Source organism: Triticum dicoccoides, chromosome 3A, assembly GCF_002162155.2.
Source record: "Triticum dicoccoides isolate Atlit2015 ecotype Zavitan chromosome 3A, WEW_v2.0, whole genome shotgun sequence".
Taxonomy (NCBI): domain Eukaryota; kingdom Viridiplantae; phylum Streptophyta; class Magnoliopsida; order Poales; family Poaceae; genus Triticum; species Triticum dicoccoides.
Window position 1 is genome coordinate 135,669,149 of NC_041384.1, and position 12,257 is coordinate 135,681,405.

General features: G+C 50.5%; 1 pseudogene; it reads left to right on the top strand.

Moving 5' to 3' along the window:
- Nucleotides 1-2,333: 2,333 nt before the first annotated feature.
- Nucleotides 2,334-9,395, top strand: LOC119267585 (annotated as a pseudogene).
- Nucleotides 9,396-12,257: the final 2,862 nt, after the last annotated feature.

Sequence of the window (12,257 nt, forward strand, 5' to 3'; positions counted from 1 at the left end):
AAGGGTCTATCGAACGCATGGATCCCGCTTAAGATCAATACCTTCCTTGGGCAAGCCATCAGGCGACGACGCCCGGCTAGTAATCAAATCCTTAAGCAGTATGCCCACATGCTTCCACTGCTTACTCTCTTTGTGGGGAGAATGAGACCACCAAGCACATCCTATTTAACTGTTTTTTAGCTAACTTATATGGAGCTGCGTTCGATCGTTCTTGGACTTCCTGGAACCCGACTAGCCTAGATGAACTACTTGACATCTTACGAAATTACTTGGGCCAATTTTCTCATGTGTTCCGGATTGCATTTGCCACTTTCGGTTGGTCCTTATGGACCACCCGGAACAAATTTATGATTGAACACTTATTCCCTAACCGTCCTTCTAATTGTTTGCTCAAAATGGTTGTCATTGTCCAACAGTGGAGACCTCTCATTAAAGTTGTGGGTGTTGATTTTTTCATCTTGGCGGTCTCCAAGATCCGTGCCTCCTCTATCACCCAGACCCCTGATGAGAATAGCCATTAAGATTTATCCTTCTCTGTTGCTTGGCCTGCGTGTCTTTGTCTTGATCCTGGTGATCTACACTTGGTTTTTATGTCTTGCATTATGAGTTATGGTGAACTCACTGTAATGGCTTTATTTATAGTCGGTTCCTGACTTTTCCCTAAAAACAATCGATGGGTTGAATCGGTGTTCTCCGTCTTGCATCTCACAACGACAACACTCTCCTCTAAAAGGAACATGTCATTGTTAGTACATCTAGGGACAATTGTTCTTTTTGCAAATCAACTAGGAAAAAATATTGAGAAGGGACGGGTTCTTTCTTTTTCTGAATGTGCAAAATTTTACAACATTTTACCCCGCAAGAAAATTACAACATTATACTTTCACATGTGGCACGCAAAAGGTAAACAAATATGGATTTCTAAATGGGCTGAGTTAGCCTCCAAGTCACAATATTTTCAAAGGAAATTTCACACATTCGGACTGAACACATATAAAATTCCATGGAATGGCACGGACGAGACCTCCTAGCCCGCGTTCACGGCACTAGCACGCCAACTGGCGCTCACACGCGATGTGTTGTGGGCCGACCCAGCTACACCTAGTTGATCGATGGACTGGTTGACTCTGGACTTTTGAAATAAATAAAAACCAAAAATGATCATAAATTTGAAAACTTCATAAACTTTAAAAAAATATTAATTTAAAAAGATTCATAAAATTTGAGAAAAAACACAAATTTTGAAACAGTTTACAAATTCGATTTTTTTCAAATTTTAAAAACACGAGTTTGAAAAACAATCGTAAAAATGTTCATAAATTTGAAAAAAAATCAAAAGTTTAAAAATATTCATGCATTTCAAAAAATGAAGGGAATTTGAAAACAAAGTACGAATTCTAAAAAATCATGGATTTGAAAAAAATGTGGATTTTGAAAATTTTCATGGATTTTAAAAAAAGTACATGAATTTGAAAATTTTAAAGTTTAAAAATGCTAAAGAAATTGAAAAATATTTGTAGATTTAAGAAAAGTTTGCGAGAATGAGAAACAAAAAAAGGAAAAGCAAAAAAATGTACAAAATTCGTCTTGGAATGAACTAGGAGAAAGCCTCTCTGAAAAAAATGATAGAAGTTTCTAGAAGATTCTTAAAACCGGTGAGGAAAAAATCTTTCACGGACCGGCCGAACTAGCGAACCTAGCACGCCTGGCGTATGTTCTAAAAAAAAGAGTTAAATGAGCCAAGCCCAAGGTCAAACATGGGTGTGCGTCATGTTGAAGAACACTAGTATCCAGTGCTTAAGGGCTAAATAAGATTTGGGGGCATGGACATCCTTCAGCCGGCTGCGCAGTGCTCCCAGTTCAAAAAAAATACTCCCTCCATATCACAATATAAAACATTTTTTAGGCTAGATGAGGCTAAAAAAGTCTCATACTCTCACATAGAACGGACAGGCCAATGATGACGCAGCTAGGCACAGTTATTTGGAAAACGGTTCTTTCCGTTTTTGATCGTATACAAAGTATACTAATTTTTTCATCAGATAAAAATGATTCAGGTTGGAAAAGAGTCAGGTACGTGTACGAATCCATCTCACCGTTAATCCAGGCTATGACGTACGTGAACGATCTCTACTCGGAACCTGTGAAGTGCGCGAGCCTACGGGCCTTCCAACCCGAGTCGATTTCTTCAGGCCGGGCCTTCAAAAGGGGGGCTGACCCCCAGCTATCCTCTTCACCTCAACACCAACGCAAACTAGCCTGGCGCTCGAGATCCACGAGAGTAATACACGAGAGCAGCAAGTCGACCAACGAGACTACGAGAGCTGAAGGCGATGGCGACCGCAGCGCCGTCGAAGAAGGCGGCGAACCGGCTGGTGGTGGAGGAGACCGCCACCAACGACGACAACTCCGTGTGCACCCTTCACCCAGACACCATGGAGAAGCTCTCCATATTCAAGGGCGACATCGTGATGCTCAAGGGCAAGCGCAGTCAGCTAGATGGAAATGCCGTGATGGCTTACACTAGTATTGCTCAGTTTATATACATCAAGTACAGGTTTAGTTACAGCTCAAGCGATGGTGGATAATTAAAAAAAAAGGTCTCTAGACCTTCCATATTCTAGCACTAAGCTATAATAATCATAATAGGCAGCACTAACTGAATCCAAAGGATGCGTTGCTTAACATTCCTCCGCAATCTTAACCTGTGCTAAGGTTTAGATTGGAACGTAATCGAGTAAGCATAACCTTAGTGAGAGGCTTGGTGAATGCATCAGCTACTTGATCTGCTGAAGAAATAAATTTGACCTCCAAAGCACCCATGGCTACCTTCTCTCTCACAAAATGAAAATCAACTTCGATGTGTTTCGTGCGGGCATGAAACACCGGGTTCGCCGTGAGATATGTTGCGCCGAGGTTGTCACACCACAAGACGGGCGCACGAGGCTGAGGAACACGTAGTTCCTTTATGATTGTATCCAGGTTGCTTCAGCCGTACCATTTGCCAAAGCTTTGTATTCCGCTTCTGTCGATGATCTAGACACGGTCGGCTGCTTGCGTGCACTCCATGAAATAAGATTCGGACCGAAGAAAATTGCGAACCCGCCAGTAGAACGCCTATCATCGCTATAGCCAGCCCAATCCACATCCGTGAACACACTATAGAGTTGAAGGCGAGCGCCGAATATTTAAGCCGGTCGACACCGTCCCTTTCACAAACCGAAGTATTTTCTTCACTGCTTCCCAATGAATATCAGTCGGACAGGACAAGTACTGGCACACCTTATTAACGGCGAATGAGAGATCAGGCCGTGTTAAGGTCAAGTATTGGAGAGCGCCAACTGTGCTTCTGTAACGAAAAGCTTCATCTTCGGACAGTCGATGACCAGATTCCCGACTAAGCTTCTCATGAGTGCACATCGGTGTTGAGACTGGTTTGCAATTCGCCATGTCTGTACGCTGTAAAAGATCAAGAGCATACTTCTTCTGATTAAGAGTGATTCCCCCGGAATTGCGAAGCACCTCAATGCCTAAAAAATAATTAAGAAAGCCAAGATCTTTCACAGGAAATGTGACGGAGAGGTGCTGAAGAAGTCGTGTCATGGCCGATGATGAAGAACTCACAATGACTATATCATCAACAAAAACCAGCATGTATATGGTGACACCACCGCGTGCAAAAATGAACAAAGATGTGTCAGCTGCTGAAGGATAGAAACCCAGCTGCTGAAGATGTTCACTCAGTCGGGCATACCAGGCACGAGGGGACTGTTTCAGGCCATATAAAGCTTTATGCAACTTGCACACATAATCTGGACGCGAGGGATCCTGGAAGCCGGGTGGCTGCTGCATATAAGCTTCTTCAGTGAGAATACCATGCAGGAATGCATTGCTAATGTCAACCTGACGAAGCTGCCATCCATGGGAAACTGCAAGAGAGAGCACGAGTCGCACGGTTGCAGGCTTAACCACAGGTGAGAAGGTGTCGGAGTAGTCAATTCCGTACTGCTGTGTGAAGCCGCGTGCGACTAGACGAGCTTTGAACTTGTCGAGAGAACCATCAGACTTGTGCTTCACCTTGAAAAACCATTTGCATCCAATAACATTTTTTCCGGACGGCCGTGGAACTAAAGTCCATGTCTTGTTCTGCTGAAGAGCGGAGAACTCGGCCTCCATGGCGGGGCGCCATTGTTCATCCTGGAGTGCGTCGCGGTACGTGCGTGGCTCAGCATGAAAGGCCCAACGCCGAGGATCATAACGCACGGTGCCATCCGTGGGTACCAGCGTCTTCACGACGTTATTTCGGAGACGCGTTATCATCGGATGTGAAGTGCCTGTGGCAGGAGCAGCTGGCGGACGTTGCTCCAGAGTTGGAGCAGCAGGAGGCTCCTGTTCGCTCGGCGAAGTCGGAGACGCTAGGGACGCCGCGCCAGGAGAGCTCGTGTCTGGGCCAGGCGAGGTGCAAGACTCGGTTGTAGACGAGGCTGGAGTCTGCGACCCGCTCGGAAGGACGGGGGACGTCGGAGCTGGCCCGTCTGCATGGCGACGATGCGGCGTGCATGGCGACATAGAGCCAGAGGACGTCGAGTCGCTGGAACCTGCATGCACATCAGAAGGACTTGACGACGCATTAGAAAGTAAGGTTAAATCATATCTCTGCATGCGATCATCCACTACGGCCGGCTCGGCTACAGGAAAAACTGAAGGAGGTGTAGGAAGAATGGGTGTGGTGGTGGGAGTAGTGGAAGATGCGGCTGCAAAAGGAAAAAATTCTTCATCAAAAACAACGTCGCAGGAAATATAAATACGGCCAGTTGATCGATCAAGGCACTTGTAGCCTTTGTGTATAGAGCTATAGCCCAAGAATACGCACTGTCGGGAACGAAAATCGAGTTTACGATTATTGTATGGGCGGAGGTTCGGCCAGCATATGCACATCCAAAGGCACGGAGAAAAGTATAATCTGGTTTCTCGTTAAGAAGACACGTGAGTGGCGCGGTGTTTTGAAGAACACGAGTTGGCATGCGATTAATTAAATAGCAAGCGGTAATGAAGGCTTCGTCCCAAAAACGGATTGGGAGAGAGGAATGAGCGAGGAGTGTGATGCCGGTTTCAACGATATGGCGATGCTTGCGTTCAGCGATGCCATTTTGTTGTGAGGTGTGTGGGCAGGATACACGATGAGTAATGCCTTCCCGCTGAAAATATCTAGATAGGCGATGGTACTCCCCACCCCAATCAGACTGGACAGTTTTGATTTTAGTATTAAGCAAGCGCTCAACATGTTTTTGGAAGGTGTAAAATGCTTGCTCGACATCGGATTTTCTCTTGAGAAGGTAAATCCATGTGAAACGACTAAAGTCATCCAAAAAACTCACATAATATTTGAAGCCTCCAACAGAGGTAATAGCAGGTCCCCAAACATCAGAATGAATAATTTCAAGCGGAGCATGAGTAACATGACTCGAATCTCGAAAAGGTAATTGATGGACCTTAACTCGTTGGCAAGCATCACAAACATTATTAGACTCGATCGAAGGTGCACAAGCAAATTTATTTGACCTAAGAACTGACTCAATGACACTTTTGGATGGGTGGCCTAATCTTCGATGCCAAAGATCCGAGGAGAGCTTGACACCGGAGAAGGCGCGATGACCAGACACGATAGGTGAGGACTTGAAGCTTGGCACCGGATAAAGACCTTCACGACATCTACCGTGAAGAAGAACCTTCCTTGTTGCTCGGTCCTTTAGATAAAACAAGTGAGGATGAAATTCAGTGAAAGCATCATTGTCAGAGACTAACTTGTGCATGGATAGCAAGTGTTTGTTTACACGGGGAACATGCAAAATGTTGCGAAGATAAAGAGGTTTGAACGAGCCGGAAATAGTGGAGTGACCAACATGTGAGATAGACAAACCTGCCCCATTGGCGACGTGCACCTTTTCCTTGCCACCGTAGCGCTCATGGACGGTTAGGCGGTCGAGATCGTTCGTCAGGTGGTCGGTGGCACCAGTGTCCGCGTACCATTCCATGTCCACGGAGTAGGAGCCGGTGTTGGCGATGTTGCCGGAGCGCTCGCGGTGCTCCTTCGGCTGGTACGCGTGGTTGAAGCGATTGCGACAGTGAAGCGCGTCATGGCCGAACTTGCCACACACCTGACACTTCAGGTTGGAGCGCCCATTGCCGCGACCCCGCCCGCCACGACCACGAGCTTGTCCGCCTTGCCCGCCAGGTGCACCCCTGCCACGTGCTGCAGCGTTGGCAGAGGGATGGATCTCTCCAGTTGAGTTCTGCTGCTCAAGACGAATTTTAGCGCTGAGAAGAAATGCATAAAAGCTGCTGAGGCTCACGGGGTCATCATGTGTCGTGATCGACGCAACAAGAGGCTCGAACTCGGAGCCCAGCCCAGCGAGCATGTACCCAAGCACCTCGTCATCAGATAGGGGCTTGCCGATGGAGGCCATGGCATCAGCGAACCCCTTCATCTTGCGATAGTATTCCGACGCAGAGAGGTCGTTCTTCTTCAGATTAGAGAGCTGGTATCTTAGTTGCATAACACGAGCTCGATTTTGTGAAGCAAACATGTCATGGAGAGCAGTCCAAACTGCAGCAGAGGTCATCAACTGTGTCATCTGACCAAGAATATCCTCAGTCATGGATCCTAGGAGAGCAATCATCACGAGCTGGTCTTGCTGGTACCAGTGAAGGAACTCCGGGTTGGCCACCTCGACGGCTGCCTCACCGGTTCCTTGCATGATGGTGTGCGGTGGTGCTTCCACGGTGCCGGCGACATAGCCGTACAGGCCGTTTGCGGCAAGGGCAGGAACGGCCTGGGTCTTCCATAGCAGGAAGTTATCCCGCGTGAGACGGATCGTGATGAGGTTGGCGAGTGACGTGACAGAGATCGGAGCTGAAGAGCTGGAGCCGGCAGCGGCGGTGCCGGCCATGGGGATAGGATCTTTTTGCTCTGTATACCAAGTCAGCTAGATGGAAATGCCGTGATGGCTTACACTAGTATTGCTCAGTTTATATACATCAAGTACAGGTTCAGTTACAGCTCAAGCGATGGTGGATAATTAAGAGAAAGGTCTCTAGACCTTCCACATTCTAGCACTAAGCTATAATGATCATAATAGGCAGCACTAATTGAATCCAAAGGATGCGTTGCTTAACAAGCGCCGCCACAACACGGTCTGCCTGGCACTACCCGACGACACCTGCGAGGGGCACAAGCTTAGGATCAACAAGGTGGCCCGCTCCAACCTGCGCGTGTGCATCACCGACGTCGTGTCTGTGCACCTGTGCCACGACGCCAAGTTTGGCAGATGCGTGCACATCCTTCCTCTTGACGACACGGTTGAGGGCATCGCGGGGAACCTCTTCGACGCCTACCTCAAGCCCTACTTCGTGGAAGCCTACCGCCCGCTTCACAAGGGTGACCTCTTCCTGGTGCGTGGCGGCATGCGGAGCGTCGAGTTCAAGGTCATGGAGATCGACCCCGCGATGGAGTACTGCATCGTGGCGCCTGACACGGAGATCTTCTGCGAGGGCGAGCCGGTAAAACGGGAGGACGAGGAGAGGCTTGACGACATCGGCTACGACGACGTGGTGGCATGGGGAAACCGCTAACTCTGATCAGGGAGCTCGTCGAGCTGCCACTCAGGCATCCACAGATCTTCAAGACCATTAGCGTCAAGCCTCCCAAGGGCATCCTCCTCTACGGCCCTCCCGGGTCGGGCAAGACGTTGATCGCCCGCGCGGTGGCGAACGAGACGGGGGCCTTCTTCTTCCTTATCAACGGCCCGGAGATAATGTCCAAGATGGCTGGAGAGAGCGAGAGTAACCTGAGGAAGGCCTTTGAGGAGGCCGAGAAGAACGCGCCCTCCATCATCTTCATCGACGAGATCGACTCCATTTCCCCTAATAGGGAGAAGACTCACAGTGAGGTCGAGAGGCGCATCGTCTCCCAGCTACTGACTCTGATGGACGGCATGAAGGTCCACGCGCATGTCATCGTCATGGGCGCCACGAACCGTCCCAACAGCATCGACCCTGCCTTGAGGCGCTTCGGAAGGTTTGATCGCGAGATCGACATCGGCATGCCGGACGAGGTCGGGCGTCTCGAAGTGCTCCGCATCCACACCAAAAACATGAAGCTGGACTTGGATGTCAACCTAGAGGTGATTGCCAAGGATACACACGGCTACGTCGGCGCCGACTTGGCCGCGCTCTACACTGAGGCGGCGCTACAGTGCATCAGGGAGAAGATGGACGTCATCGACTTAGAGGACGACACCATCGACGCCGAGATCTTGAACTCCATGGCCGTCACCAATGACCACCTTAAGACGGCTCTCGTCGGCACGAACCCATCTGCGCTACGTGAGACCGTCGTCGAGGTGCCCAACGTCAGCTGGACCGATATCGGCGGCCTCAACGGCGTCAAGAGGGAGCTGCAAGAGACCGTCCAGTACCCGGTTGAGCACCCAAAGAAATTCGAGAAGTTTGGCATGTCGACGTCCAAGGGTGTCCTCTTCTACGGGCCACCAGGCTGCGGCAAGACCTTGCTGGCGAAGGCGATCGCCAACGAGTGCCAGGCCAACTTCATCAGCATCAAGGGGCCAGAGCTGCTCACCATGTGGTTCGGTGAGAGCGAGGCCAACGTGCGTGAGATCTTCGACAAGGCGCATCAGTCCGTGCCGTGCGTGCTGTTCTTCGACGAGCTCGACTCCATTGCAACTCAAAGGGGCGGCAGAGTGGGCGACGCCGGCGGCGCGGCAGACAGGGTCCTGAACCAGCTGCTCACTGAGATGGACGACATGAATGCCAAAAAGACGGTCTTCATCATCGGCGCCACCAATAGGCCGGACATTATTGACTCGGCGTTGCTCCGTCCTGGCCGCCTAGACCAGCTCATCTATATCCCCTTACCAGACGAGGCCTCGCGGCATCAGATCTTCAAGGCATGCCTCAGGAAGTCTCCCGTGGCCAAGGACGTCGACCTCGGTGCGCTCGCAAGGTTCACTTCCGGCTTCAGTGGCGCCGACATCACGGAGATCTGCCAGAGGGCGTGCAAATTCGCCATCAGGGAGGACATTGAAAAGGACATGGAGAGGTAGAGGATGGGAAAAGACACCATGGAGGTGGACGGCGGGCAGGAAGAGGAGGAGGTGGCTGAAATAAAGGCGGCTCACTTCGAGGAGTCGATGAAGTACGCGAGGCGGAGCGAGAGCGACACCGACATCAGAAAGTACCAGTCGTTCGCGCAGACGCTGCAGCAGTCTAGGGGGTTCGGCACCGAGTTTTGCTTCCCGGCGCAGCCACAGGCAGCAGAAGCTGCTGTCCACACCTCCGCGGCAGCTGATGAGGATGAAGATGATCTGTACAAGTGATCCAATAACCATTGTTAGAACATGAAGTAGGAGTACCAGAATATTATAGACTATGTTTTTGTTCTGTTTTCTCTCATCGATCATGTATATTGTTGATTCTTTCCATGTATATAATTTTCGTTTGTAAGAATTTTACATACATCATAGAAATACAGTTGATGAAACAATAAGCTCCTTGTTGTGCTTACCTAGACTCTGAAAACTAGCCTAAGCGTTAACTGAATTGTCGATTAGACGGAACCGAAATAATAAGCTTCTTGTTGTACTTTCCTAGATTCTGGAAACTAGCCTAAGCGTTAACTGAAGTAATAAGCTCCTTGTTGTAGTTTGTACTACCACCGTTCTCTGACAACCCCTCTCTGCTCCTGCACAACACCACTGGAAACAAAAAGGAAAATTTCAAGTCAATTTCTCCTTGTTTTCCTTCTTGAATTCCAGTCAGAAAATCAATGAAATAGGATTTGGATCAGAAAATCAGGAGAAGAAAAGCAACCGAATCATAGATCCTGCTTTGGCTAACCCTCAATTACCAATAGTTGCTCCGGTTAATTTCGGATTGAACTTGTAAGAGAGCACCTGTTGTCTGAAACTTATGGCTCTCAACAGTCTTAGTTGCAGAGAGTTCTTTGTTAGCCAACAATGAGTTTGATCTATACTACCCTTATCCAGAGGCCAATTGTTGTACCCAACTGAATGTTATTCAGCCCGGCCTTTCACAGTATGCTCTTCCTGTTGTGAGTTCTGGTTGGGGGAGCTTGCTTGGTGCTCATGATCACAGTGTCCACCATCAACGGCCGGGCTGGGCATACTGCTTGGTGCTCATGATCACATTCACAGAATGCACTTACGGTTTGCAACAAGAGAAAGAAAGAAGGGAAGTTTCTTTAGGGTTTAACTACTCATAAGTTCCTCTAGGTTTCGAAGAGTTAAATTACTTTCATAAGTTCCTCTTTAAGGTTTCAAAAACTTATAAGTTGCTGGTTGGAGTGGCCACTGTCATTCCTGCCATTAAATGGCTATGGAATTTTTTCTCGAATACGCACGAGAATGGCTATGGAATTCCCGCTGCCAGCTCAAGTAGATCTTTTTTTTGGCTGATAATCCAAAATAGATTGAATACCAATGCACTCCTGCAGAGGAAAAATTTCTTTGTTGCAGACTGCACTTGTGTTCTATGTGTCTTGCGAGTTCTGGAAACAAAGATCCCTTTTTTGTCCCATGTGAATTTGGACACCGATGCACTGTGACATTGAGGAACAGATTAATCAACTTAAAGCATACTTTATCATGCAATTCTTCCTTGAGCTGATCACTTTAATTTCCTGGGGTATTTGGAACAGTACAAATGATTTCATTTTTAAAGGCATTCAGCCAAATTTGTATGCCTTCCAGAGGAACTTATTTTTAGTTCTGGATACATTTGTCATGGCTTCAGCAGAAATTTGTATGCCTGCGCACGGCGCTCAGCGGTGGACTCGGCCGGCTGGACGCGTTTGAATGGTCGCTCGCACGCCGACGGCTTGGCGGTTGCCCACGGCTGGCCTGCATCCCGCGCCGCCACCGCTTTGCGTGCGCCGCCGTCCGTACATGGGTCTGCGAGATGCATGGCTGCATGGCCCAAAGAGGCTGGGCCCTACCCCCCTCGTCGCAGAGCCAAAAGAGGAAAGCGGGGAAGAAAGCAAAAGCGTGCAAGGGTTCTGGCCGCGCTCACAAAAGCTACGGCTGTGGCGGATCCGAGGCCGGCCGCGCCACCCGCCCAAGCGCTCGTGGTGCCTACCTCGCCAGCTGGCCCCACCGCATTGGTGCCAATCTGCGCTCCTCCTGCTGTCGGGCCCGCGCTGAGCCTGTCTCGCGTGTCACCATGCGCGCAGGGGGACAACCCAACCAGGGAAGGGCCACCAACGACTGGTCCATGCGCGCTTGGGGATCAGGACGGCCTGTCCTCCACCAGTGAGGTCCCAGATCCCCTTCCTGCGGAGCGCCCAATTGCCCCCGAGGATGATCCGCTGTCGGGGCAAAGCGGGGCTTCACCCTCGTCAGCTCCTGTTGCTGTTGCGGGCCCGCTGACCTGCGACCCAGCCCCACTTGCGCACTGCGGGAGAGCACGCGGGAACCTCGAACCGCCGTGCTTCCAACTCCTGCTGCCCCCAACGACAGGCCCGAGCTGGGCCGCGCCCCCTCTTCGGCCCAGTCACCCCGGCGCATTCTGCAGCGGCCCCAGCCCATGGCTGGTGGCATTGATGGGCTCACCCCTCCCTCCAGGCCCACCATCGTCAACCCACCCAGGCCCTTCGTCGCCCGCTCCAGCCCCTGCACCCCACGCGATCCAGTTCGGCAGCGCCTCACGCTTTGCTTCGCCGCCTGTTACCCTGCGTCGATCTCGCCAGCGCGCCAGCTCCATCAGCTCCTGGACCCTGGGAGACTTCCTCGCCGCCACCACCAAGCAAACATGTCCAGCCCTTCCCAACCCTGGACGCAAACGGCGACGGCAGCCCCTGAACTTCTCGCCACGGCGTGGTCGCTCTGCCTCCATCGCAAAGGCAAAAACGGCCGCCCCGCCCACCGCTGAGCGCCGTGCGCAGGTCCAGCTCCTTCGTACCTTGGGCATCATCGGCATTGACCAGGTGATCTCTGCTGAAGCCATGAAGGCCTAGGAGGGAGTTTTCGCCGCGCCTCTCCCGCACACCGTCCTGGAGGCCATCGCCGCGCTAATCGGCCGCGAGCTGCCCTCTGATCCTTCTACGGCGCCTATCACCACGGTGATTGCTGGAAGCCCGATTGCAACATAGCCGCACTGCTGCGTGCCCATCCGTCGACTTCTGTTCAATGGATCACGGCCTCCGCATCATCAACTGGAACGTC